The sequence below is a fragment of the Sphaeramia orbicularis genome, chromosome 11 (genome assembly GCF_902148855.1).
Source record: "Sphaeramia orbicularis chromosome 11, fSphaOr1.1, whole genome shotgun sequence".
Lineage (NCBI taxonomy): Eukaryota > Metazoa > Chordata > Actinopteri > Kurtiformes > Apogonidae > Sphaeramia > Sphaeramia orbicularis.
The window spans coordinates 51,200,551-51,213,117 of NC_043967.1; the positions used below are offsets into that span (position 1 = coordinate 51,200,551).

At 36.0% G+C, this 12,567-nt stretch overlaps 1 protein-coding gene across 2 annotated transcripts in view; it reads right to left on the reverse strand.

The window, feature by feature from the left end:
• LOC115428289 (uncharacterized) overlaps window positions 1-12,567 on the reverse strand; it is a 38,616-nt gene that overhangs the window by 11,671 nt on the left and 14,378 nt on the right. Inside the window, exon 9 of one of the 2 annotated variants that reach the window (XR_003936599.1) lies at window positions 7,187-7,211. The exons of the other annotated variant lie outside the window; for it this stretch is intronic. The gene's annotated coding sequence lies outside the window, so the exon portion shown is untranslated. The remainder of the gene's footprint in view (window positions 1-7,186; window positions 7,212-12,567) is intronic. 2 annotated transcript variants of the gene reach the window in all.

Genomic DNA, 12,567 nt, shown 5'->3' on the forward strand with positions numbered 1-12,567 from the left:
AATGCAGGAGACTGAAAAGGTGAGGTAGAAGGGAGGACGATGAAAAGGACGATAGCTCAGATGAATTAATTTAGGTGAAACATGTTTTGCTAACAACCTGTAAAAGTCCAACCTGTGGGAAATAATAACCCTCTTCACTGACACAAACACAAACTGTGTCTCTCACAAAATAAAACATGAAAATGTTTAACCTGCATGATTATTTTTCACTAAAAGGAGGCTGTGAGCGGTGAAAATAACTGGATCCACACATATTTAATACAGATTTTTGCACATGAAAGAGATAACGTATTATCTCTTTGATGATGTTCAGTTCTTAAGATGATGTTTAGTAGGGTGGTCCAACAATCATGGCAAAAAATAAAGTTTCAGATAACCTCAATTAGAACCCTGCATTAGGTTTTAGCATTCAAAAGATGATTTAGGGAAAAATTTGGAAGAAAAAAAGAGATGTTTTAGAGGTTGCACAAAGCCTCTACATCAGAGCATGGTTTGAAGCCCCATCACCAGCGAAAGCCCCTGCAAATGATTTGGCATTCCTTAAAAAGCTGTCACAGTATGAAAATTCAGTTGTCAAGAAAGCAGCCTTAATAGCTTTCAGCCGACATCTGTGGTACTTGAGTGAAGAATTGGTTGTCCTGGCATTCTTCAACTCCAGTGTGACACAAGAGCAGAAGCAGCTGATGGTTCACAACATGATGGAAAATGAAGGTTCTTTGGGTTCCACCAAAGCGTTGGGATGCCCTTAATCCAGCAGATTATGAAGGGAAGCAGATCAGTGATTTTGTCACCACCAGCACCATGTGTTTCTTTGAAACTTTGGATCTGCCACAAACATTCTTCAGAATTCCTCCAGAAGACTGGGCTGATGATGCAGACTTTCAGAAGGCTGCTAAAACTGTGCATTCCAGAAAAGTCGTCAATGATGTTGCTGAAAGAGGGGTGGAGCTTATTCAAGACTTCAACTGTAGGCGAACAAAAAATGAAGATCACAAACAGTACTGGCTCCAAGTTGTCAAAGAACACACAAACATTTTTTGTAATTTCAATAAAGCAACAGTAGCTGCTGGACTTTCTAAGTAACATTTTTATGCAAGTTGCAGTTTGAGTTTGAGAATAAAATTATAAATTATTCTAATTCGTTTATTCATTTGGCTAGTTATGTTATAGTATATAGAGCAATCTTCACGTGTCTTGTGCAACCTCTAAATATTAATTAATTTGCCTAAAATTTGGACCGAAGTAATTTGGCCAGATATGGAACCAAATGCAGGGTTCTAATCCAGAGAATCTTAAAAAAAAATTTTTGGACCACCCTAATGTTTAGTTCTCACTCCCCCCTCCCCCCCCACACACCATATGCATGCACAAATGTAAATAATTTTTAATTCTAAATATATACAAATTTTGATTTAAATACCAGATTTCTAATATTTTCTTCTTTATATTTCATTTTTCATTTGTTGTTTTTGTATGTGTTGTTTCTCTACACTTACTTGTTGTATGTTGCTGCTGTTAACTGTGCAATTTCCCTATGATGAGATAAATAAAATCTTCTTATCTTATTTTATGTGAAAAATCTGCTGAATAAAAAGCCATAAATATGAAAGCAAAATGAATTCTACTCAAAAAGGCCGATGAGTAAACTATAGGAAAGAAGTGGTGAGAAAAATATGAGTGAATATGCCCGAGTATGACAAATAAATAAAGGAAGGAAGGAGGAAATCTTAGACAGGATGTAGAACTCATGTTAAAGAGGCGGTTGGAGAGGATGGAGAGGGAGATAGATGGAGGTAATGAGTGAAAGTAAGTGAGAGCGGCTCAGCAGAGAGTCGGCTGGAGAAGTGTGATTGATCTGTGTTTCATGTCGGTCTCCTGGGTTAAGGCCCGGGAAGCTGCTGACATGCTGTCTTGCATGTTGTCTTTGTGTTCCGTGATCTATGAAGAAATCCATCTAGGGCAACTGCTGTCATCTCAACCTCCTCTGTCAATATAAACAGACATATTAAGCTTCCGCACACACACACAAACACACATACACACACAGACACACACAGGAGAATTTAACACGCTTTGTAAACACCTACACTGACACACACGTACATGAAAACAAAACTACACAAAGACGTACGGTGACAGGTGATGAGCGCGACCGGCAGTTTCAACATTTATTCCATATTGTTCAACAGTCATGAAATTAGACACTAGTATAAATTTACACGTCTGCACTTTACTATAAACTACTTACTCTAACGTATAATAAAACACTAACGTAAGCTCAGTTTGACATTTATTGCTCATGATTAATTTGACTTGTATGGATTTAAGAAGCATTGTATCTAATTTAATTTAATATTACTTTAATGTTATTAATGCACCTTACATTTCATTAGTGATACAAAAATGATTGATCTGACACTGTGAGACAATTAGTCACTGTTTAATAGCTGAGAGACATCGTTACACTGGAAAATATTTCCATAAGGAATAATAAATCACTCCATTTGTCAACAGAAAAGTAGCCTTGGATATCAGTATAAAGATAGGTAATGGTGAATACTGCTGATGGGTTAAAAATAAAAATGAGTGAGTTGTGTTTATGAGGTAGAATTACTGCCTCATGAATGTATGCCATGAATGAATCAGCATACAGTTTTAATCCACATCTGTCAAGACTTGTTTAATATACAGTATGTAGTGAGGAGTTTTAGGAAATTTCATGTACAGTATTAAAGAAGCATGCCCCGTTCACACTAATCCGAATATTTTTGTCTATATTTGGGCCTCTCTGCATGGTTCTATTCAAATTAAAGAAGTTTAAAGGCATGGTCCCAAGTTGGTTTAGAAAGTAAGTAAAGTTTATTTAGTTTTGATAGATAAGGACAGATTTTGCTACCCTGCTGCTTGGCGAAAAAGCTACAAAAACTTATTGCATTTAACTTTCTACTAATGATTAAGTTCATTATTTTAAGGATACGATAACAAAAAATGAAAAACACAAAGAAACCTTCCATGTAAATATGTTCAGTGTTCAATTTTATGTGAAGTTACGCAATCCAATATGGCCACCAGCGTGTGATGTGACAATATGCAAATTAGATGAGTAAATTTCTTCCCATCATAAAGTTTGAGTTATGCCCAATATTTTTCTCATTTATAGTACGCCTTTATCTCTAACCACTTCCAAGATACAGCTTTTTGAAATAATGATAACAAAATTTCATATTTTTGGAAAAAAAAAACCTCCGGCGCCTAAAGGGTTAACCACAAGTAGATGTGAATGGTTGGTCGCCTGTGCGTTTCACACCTGTGATGAACTGGTGACACATCCAGGGTGTACCCCACCTGTGCCCACTGGGTGCTGGGATGAGCTCCAGCGCCCCCGAAATCCTCTTGATGACTCGGAAAATGAATGAATGGCGTCACACTCCATTTTGCTCATGTCTATTACTGCTGTGTGTAATGAAGCTGCACCTGAAACATCAAATCCAGGTGTATGACTCAGTGGATGACCTGCAGGAGACTGAGGTCAGCGCCCATACCTTTGGGAGACGGAATGGACCGGCGTTATACGGGGTGTCCCATAAGTCTCCATACATAGGAGACATAATACATTCCATACATATATGGTTCTAACATGTATTTCTTTATATTTCTTCTTTATAGTTCTTCAGCAGACACGCATTGAAATGTGTTCCCAACAAAATGGCAGTCATATAGAGCATATTATATAAATAAAAATGGTTTATGTCAAGAAACGTTTATTTTTCCTATGTATGGAGACTTATGGGACACCCCGTAGGCAAATCCACATCATGTAAAGAACACATGTCCACAACCAACACTTAAGGTAACACAAGCTTGTAACTGAACTTGTTTCCACTTCACCTTCATGACAGATTAAATCCTTTGCGTCTGCTACAGTCAGTTTTATCCACAGTGTCCACAGGTTGGACAACAATAACTATTGTTTGAGTGTTCTGAGATGTTTATCAATTTTCGCTGTCATACGGACAGAACCATTTGTAAAACGAAGGTTGTGGGGACAGATTTTTTTTTTTTAGAAAGTGAAGAAAAAAATATCTGTTTAGACAAGTGTCTTTGTTACTGTAGGCAGGGCATCAGTGTGTTGTAATTTTTTGAACTGTTTGAGCAAAAATTCTTTAATTACCTTTCAGCATATTGTAATGTCCATTTATCCAGTCACAGGTGTTTTTATTCGGGTAAAGGGGTTCTTGTCATAGAAGCAACACGGTCGTTTCCATGACTGATATTTCAGCTTCACTTTTCAACTGCAACATGAACTGATATAAATCATATAACTTTATATTCAGTCTTTTGATTTGGACAGAGAGGACAGACATGCAGAAATTCCACTGACTTTGGCACCTACAGCTTTAAATACATCCTTAGTGAAATGGAAATTGCCTGTGAATTTCGGCATGCTATCATTGCTAAAAAGTGGAAAAAAGAGCCAAGAAAGTGTTTTTGCAGAACTATTTTAACATTATAATGTCACAGTGACTCTGAATTTTGTTATAAGTGTGAGGTCCTGCTCTGTGTTTTAGTTCTGTTCTTATTTCCTGTGGTATTTTGTTGTGTCTTACCCCTCCTCTCATATCAGAGTAACTTCCTGTCCTGTGCGTAGTATTTACCCTCTACTAGTATATTTAGTCTCCCACTTTCTCTTCCCCTGTGTTCCAGCTTTTTTCCCACTTATCTGAGTGTTTTTTGTCTCCATGTCTGCCTGTTCCTTCAGATTTGTTTCATTTTATTTCACTGCCTCTGTGTATCGAATCATTTTTCACTAAAACAACATGATCTGACAAAGCCCTCTGCATCTGTCAACTGAGTCTGCATCCACTTCACTGTCGCTAATTATAATGAATTCCTTAATTACTGTCTAAAATGAAGGTTTTTGAGGCCACGGCGACTCTGACTTTTGATATTTAATCACCAAATTCAAGCCAGATCATCTTTTTGTCCAAAGAAACTCCCTCAAGGGTTTCCTGAAATACTGCATCATTTTACAAACAGGGAAAAAAAAGTATATGACATAACATTTATTGATATAGTAGCTTTTTAAAACTAAAATTCTTAGAGTAAAATAACTACATACATATTAGTATGAAAAGTTGATGACTGATTAAATGTTTAGTTCTGGCAATTCCAGCTACTGCAGAAACATAATGATGTAATGTCTAATTTCATCCAGTGACAGTATGGAGTAATTGTAGAAACAGCTTGTCATAGGCTCTTCGTATAAAATCCAACAATTTATAGCCTGGAAACACTCTAAACTGTACAGTATATACTGTGAACAGGTAACATGTAGAGCAGACAAACACAGACAAACACTGACACAACACACCCACTGAAATTCAGGGCAAGTAGTTGATTATGCAATGACTAGAACTCTGTGCAAAACACCCATAAACATGTATAATAGAAGGTATAATGTACTGTAGCTTACTCATAGAGGCTAATCACTACTGCCCTCACCACATACACCACACATTAAATCAGCACAAAGAGCCACACATCCACATTGTATTTCCCTTGTAAATCAACACACATATTCTAAGTATGTGCATGTGTGCGCACTTGGCTCGATCAGCGTATTACAGCAGTGAAGCTATAATGTCCACAGTTATCATAACCGGATTGTTTATGAGTAACTGATTGTTTATCAGCAGTGAGAGAAAGAAATACGGCAGAAAATTGGCAACAAAGTGAAACAACAGAAAGATGTTAAGCCGCAGAAAAAGGGACACATTAATGTTAGAGCAAGTATAGACTGATATCATTGCTCAGCTGCAGTGGTAGAGAGAATAAACATGAATACCATCGCAACAGGTCATTTGTCTCTGGTCTCAGTTTTAGCATCGGTTTCTTCTTAAAGCGAGGGAAAAGAAAGGGACACTTGTCTTCACTTGTTTTAAGAAAGAAACCATTTTAAAAGTAAATGTGAGGTTAAATGACGTGTTGAAATGGGGACTTGTGTGCTGCTTCTTGACCTGGGTCAAAACTGTATCTGGAATCCTCTAAGACTGCTGCAAAAAGGGGATTAATACATTTTGAAATGAGACAATAAGCATCGTACACACTTTGCCTGATGTTAATAGAAACATCTTTACTGATATTAAAAATTCCTTCAAAAAATATTTGCAAAATGATCATAAATTCATTGGTTTCTACTGTTGTTTCTCATATTCTTGTACTTCTACACATACAGTCGCAGAAAAAATTATTAGACCACCCTTGTTTTGTTCAGTTTCTTGTTCATTTTAATGCCTGGTACAACTAAAGGTACATTTGTTTGGACGAATATAATGATAACAACAAAAAAAGCTCATAAGAGTTTAATTTCAGAGCTGATATCTATCCATTTTCCATTGTTTTCTTGATAATCAAAATCACTTCAGTTCTTACATCAATATATATGGCATTGTACTGACGAAAACAGTGCTTTTAGGCATTCCATGTTTTCTTTTCTGTCTGTTTTAGTCACATGATACACACAGGAGTTAGTACTTGATTGTTTTTGTTGACTTCTGATGGTTTAATAATTTTTTCCACAACTGTATATAATCTATCACGTGCTTTGAGATACATACATACATTTATTTACCTAAGAGTTTGACAACAGAAATTGTTTTAAATAACTTTGTTTAATGTAAAATATAACTATAAAAAAAGAGTACTTAATGATGAAACAGAATTTAGACTGATATAACCCTCCCCCTCTTCCCACAGAAGTATCTTCATAGATACGTATATTCTACTTGAGCTCATTGAGATAATGAAGAGTCTGTCAAGATCCCAGACACAGTTTGTCCCAAGTCATAGTGACAGGTCCACTTAAAGTAATTTATTGACTTTTTGTCAAATTAGGTCTTCGATCAACTTCTCATTGTTCATTAAGATTGACAGCAGTTTCTCCTCAGTGTCCAGGATTTATTTCGAGCGCTGGTGCTCAATTTCTTTAATTGCGTCTGTATCATCTCCAAAGCACCATGACTGACAAAACACTGAACACACTCCTCTGAAACTGTCACCAAGCATCTCATCACGCAATAACAAGTTGATCAAGGAACTTATTTGCCACAAAAGCAGTTTCACATTTCTACTGACACCGATATAAAGAGAAAGAGCAGAAAAAGAGTCCAGAACACAATTCTCTCACCAAGAAGAGGCTCCTTTTGAGGCTCCTTAAAGTAAGAGGGAGAAACAGTGCAATGCACAGGCAACAGCGTTAGCTGGGCCACCACACATGTTCACCTCTGAACATACAAACACACACAAACGGCTAATTTCACAAAGAGCTTTCACATCAAACTTGTGAATGTCACTGAGGCTTATTTTAGAAACAGAAAAGGAACACATCCTCCTCTTCCTCTTCCTCCTCCTCCTCCTCCTCAGAGTGTTGCATAATAAAAATGACTATGTACAATAAGACCACATAAAAGCTTCATAATAACATTAAGCTAAAACTCATTTAGCTCATAGTTATACTTATGTCTGACAATTTTCAAGGCATCTATAACTCTACAATTCTAAACTTGCCAAATAAATAACAGCATTATCTAATTGCCGCTAAAAAATCACTTAATCTGCTCGACTGTTCTAGTGAGTCATCTATTTGCAGTGGTTTTTAAATGGATCATAAATTCACTCAGTTTAAAACAACATTTACTGTGGATTCTGGGAAATAAAGGGTTAAGGCAGCTACTTACAAATACCCCAATAATACAATCAATAGCCCACTTTAGGTTAAATATGCTCTGAAATGTCAGGCATGAATTAGTCCCTTTAATATCAATTTGTCTGGCTTTTTTACCTGACATTGAAAATTGATCTGATATTTCTTAACCTCCATATTGGACTCTTTTCTCTCTCTAATGCAATCAATGTCAGAGCCAGGCTTGAGGTGTTTTTAATGGGTGAGTCATCTGTTAGTAATGAGTATTTAACTGGTCCATAAATTCACAAATCACCTAGTGCGGATGCTGGGTAGGGGTTTTAGGTAGCAGAAGGCTTAACTGTCAATTCTTCTAAATTATCCAGTAAGTCAGCTAATCAGCCAGTATTGAGTAAGTGAAGAAGAAAGAAGATTTAAGAGGCCACCTGGAGAACAATCAAACTTTTTCATTAAGTTCACATTGGATAAAAAGTTTTTCAATGTGAGCTAATGATAGGTTCAAGCGCACTGCGGTTTTCAGGGCTGTAATCAGTTGTATTTAATGACCGAGGCGGCACCGTTTGTCATGACTGAGACACTTCGACAGACACACACTCATCAGCCATAATATTCTGACAATGACAGGAAAAGTGGGATCAATGTTGATTATCTCATTCCAGTGGGGCCTGTCAGTGGATGAGATGGATTAAGACGCAAGTGAACATGTAGATGTCCAAGCTGACGTGTCAGAAACAGCAAAATGTTCACGGATCTGAGCAACTTTGACAAAGACGCAATTGTGATGTCCAAATCTAAAATGGTGGAAGTGGATGTTACTGACCAAAAGTATCTTAAGAACAACTGCACCTTAACCAGTCCAGCATCTATGGGAGCAGAACATTATAACCATCTGTCTGATACTGTGTAGGTTCCTGTTTATCCATAAAAACAGCTCTGACCCAAGGCCTAGACTCCACCAGACCTCTGAAGGTGTGTGTGGTATCTGGATTAAGATGTTACAGCAGATCCCTGAAGTCTTGGAGGTAAAGAGGTGGACTTCCATACACAACAACTGTGTCCACGCCATTCTAGAGTGGACTATATCCTGCAGATTTTGGCCGTTTTGTTGATTATTTTGTTAATTTTTGTCAATGTTTTACCTTCAGTTCAGTTTCTACGCTACGTATATCTGGAACAAACTACCAGAAAATATCAGGTCTGCTGAGAGTCTGAGTTCTTTTAAGTCAAGGTTAAAGACTCACCTGTTCACTGCTGCCTTTGACTAAAAGGCTTTTTACTTTTTAATTTTATATTCTCCTTCGAAACTCTGCACTGCAGCTCTTACTTTAATGTGTGTGTTTTTACATTTTTGGGTTTTATGTGTTTTCTTACTTGCTGTTTTTAATCACCTTTTACATGTTTCTTTTAGAATGTTTTAAATGTGTCTCTTTGTCCTTTGTCGTTGTATTTCAATGTCTTGTGTGAAGCACCTTGAATTGCTTTGTTGCTGAAATGTGCTATATAAATAAATTTGCCTTGCCTTCATTTTTGTCCATTCTGTTTATTATTTACTTTATATTTATTCATCTTGTTAATTATTTTGCTCATTTTTGTTATTTTTTCGGATTATTTTCCTCATCCTTGCCCTTCATTTTGACCATTTTGTTTCTTTATTGATTATTTAGTTAATGTTTGTCCACAGTGATGATTGTTTCTTCTTTTTGTTCATTTTATTGGTTATGTCGAGAATTCTATTGTTCATTATTGTCCATTGTTTTTTTTTTGGTTTTTTTTTGGAAACTCACTTTTTATTGTTTTTTCTATCTTTTCACCCATTTTAAACATTTTACAGTAATATAACAGGCTGAAATTATAAGACCATTGTCCATTGTTTTGGGGTTTTTTGGATCATTTTTGCTGATTTTTGTAAATTTTGTTGGCTGTTTCTTAATTTTTTACTTTTTTTTGGATATTTTCTTCATTTTGTTGATTATTTTTCTCATTTTTGTTTGTTGTTGAGGTGTAAATAGTTCTGAACATCAAATCAAAGCTTGTAATGTTTGATATAAGTTGAGGAGGTGATACCAGACAAATCAGAACAATCGTCAGTAAATGGACTCTTACAATCCTTAAATCATGCCGTAGAGCGAAGGACATCCATGGATCATATTTATTTGTTTTATTTGTATTTATTCCCACAGATGCTCAATGGTCCTGCGATTAGGATGTTCTTTCTTTGTCCATTTTTAGTCGGTACTAACCACTGCAGACCAGGAACACCCAACAGGACCTGCAGTTATGGAAATAATCTGGCCCAGTCATCACCGTTATAACACCGCCCACGGCAAAGTCACTCACTTCTGTTCGTTGATCATTTTGCTGCTTCCATCACATCAGCTTCGAGAATTAAATGTTCACTTGCTGCCTAATATATTCACCCCAGTAAAAGATGACATTGTAATGACATAATCAATATTACAACCACTTCTCCTGCCAGTGGTTACAATGTTGTGGCTGATCAGTCAATAGCCTTAAACTTTATCTGTAGTTGCTACCAATTGCGGTCATATCTAACTCTAATAAGAAGCATAAGCCAAAACATTTACATGATGCCCTAATAATGACTCTAAAGGTTAAATATTGAGGTCATTTGAAGTGGGGTTGTATGTGGTATTTATCCAGGCTCATCGTATTATCGACAGTAGATGGTGATCACCTATAGGAGAAGGTCCATTTAATTTAAGTGTTTCCTGTTCTATTTTGATAGGTGTCCTTCTAGTGTGTCTTGTTTTACCATCAGCCCTGTCATCTGTCCCAGCTCAGTATTTTTCCATCCTCTAGGCCCCTCCTCCTCTCATTGTGCAGTTTCCCTACATTCCACATTGTCTACACCTACCACTCCCCTTCCCTTTGTTCCCCATCTTCTATTTATCTGTCTTTTATTCAGATATGTAAGTATAGTTTAGGTTATTAAACTAAATTTTTATTGCCATATGTGTATTCTGTATATTTTTCTTCAAAGCCACCAGACATGTATGATTATGAACAGTAAAATTTGGCTCATTCAGCACAACATCCGCGGCACTCCGACTTTTAAGAGACATAAAAATACATTAAGTTTAATGATATGACAGACAACATTTTACGATGTTTGGATTACTGCTTTTTTTTGTTAATTGTGTCTAGAATGACTACTTTTATATCTGCTCATACAGTCACGGAAAAAATTATCAGACCATCAAAAGTCATCAAAAACAATGGTTATGCAATCAAGTACTAACTCCTGTGTGTATCATCTGACCAAAACAGACAGAAAAGAAAACATGGAATGCCTAAAAGCACTGTTTTTGGCAGTACGGTGCCATAGATATTGATGTAAGAGATTTTGGTTATCAAGAAAACCATGGAAAATGGCTAGATATCAGCTCTGAAATTAAACTGTTATGAGCTATTTTTGTTGTTATCATTATATTTGTCCAAACAAATGTACCTTTAGTTGTACCAGGCATTAAAATGAACAAGAAATTGAAGAAAACAAGGGTGGTCAAATAATTTTTTCTGCGACTGTATGTGCATTTAAGCTTTTCTGATTTATTTTAATATTGTGTAAATCAGGAAGGCTAACATGGAGGCTGGAGTATGTCTTTGCAATATGACAACATATACTGTGTGACAACAGAATTATTATTTTTTAAAAATTATTTCATTGTATTTAATTGTTACGCTCTTTACAGCAATATTTGTCATCATTTGGAGGTTTTGTTTTCTTCCACATGGGTACAGGCAGGAATGAGTACAAAAGCACAAATGTGGAGGAAAAACATGACCCAGAAGAGGACCCGTTTATATGTATATCCTATATAAATGAAGAAAATAATCAAATATAATGAGCTACTGTAGGTTATTTGGAAGTATGTCTTTGTTGAATTTAATATATGATGATATACACTGTGACTGAAATATCATGATTGATTTTGGCTCAATCAGGAGATAATGGAGATCAAATAAATATGTCAACTTTGTGGAATACAGGGCTTGAAAGTCTATCTATGTTTTTGTTGATTTTGTTATATTACGATCCTGGTATTTTAACATATTAGAATAGATCCAAACTAACAAACCAACTGATCAAGTCAAGACCAGCAACTCCATGTTCTGTGACACAAAATCAATTCTGATGGCTTTAAAGAGAGAATATTAACTCCAGTTCACTGTCTGGTTGTAGGGTAAAGCAAGAAAATATTCTGAATGTAACAAAGACTCACTGGATTTAGTTTTGTTAAATGGGATTTGTTTAGGTGGCATAGGTAGCTGGGATAGGCTCCAGTACCCCCCTCGACCCCAGTGAGGGTACATTCAGTGTTGTACTGCTACACTGGTCTACAAGAGAAATGCTTCCAGAATAAAAGTAGTGACATTTTATCACATATGAGTCACTCTTAAAGAAAAATCAAGTCATAAATGCTGGTTGGCTCAAGTTTCCAAGATACAGTCTTGGGTCAAAATATGAAAATCGAGAATTAACGAGAGAATGGGTATTAGTCAAAAGGAATATTTGTCTCAGAGCTACCAGATCTACTTCAAAACACTGTCTGTACATGATAATGTATTCACTTTACAGGTTTTATCTAGTGGAAGATTTATAAATCTAACGTATGAATGTACATAAACCAATATATATGTGTAACAACAACAAAAAAAAAAAAGAATTAGATTTATATGGCACTTTTCTATGAACGCACACTCAAAGCGCGTACAGTGGATCCATTATTCATCCACTCCCAAATTCTCAGTCTGGTATGTGTAATAATACTTTATCATACACCTTAAAACTTCACCAAACCAGCACTTTTGCCATTTGTTTTTTAATCAATCTTATTAACATA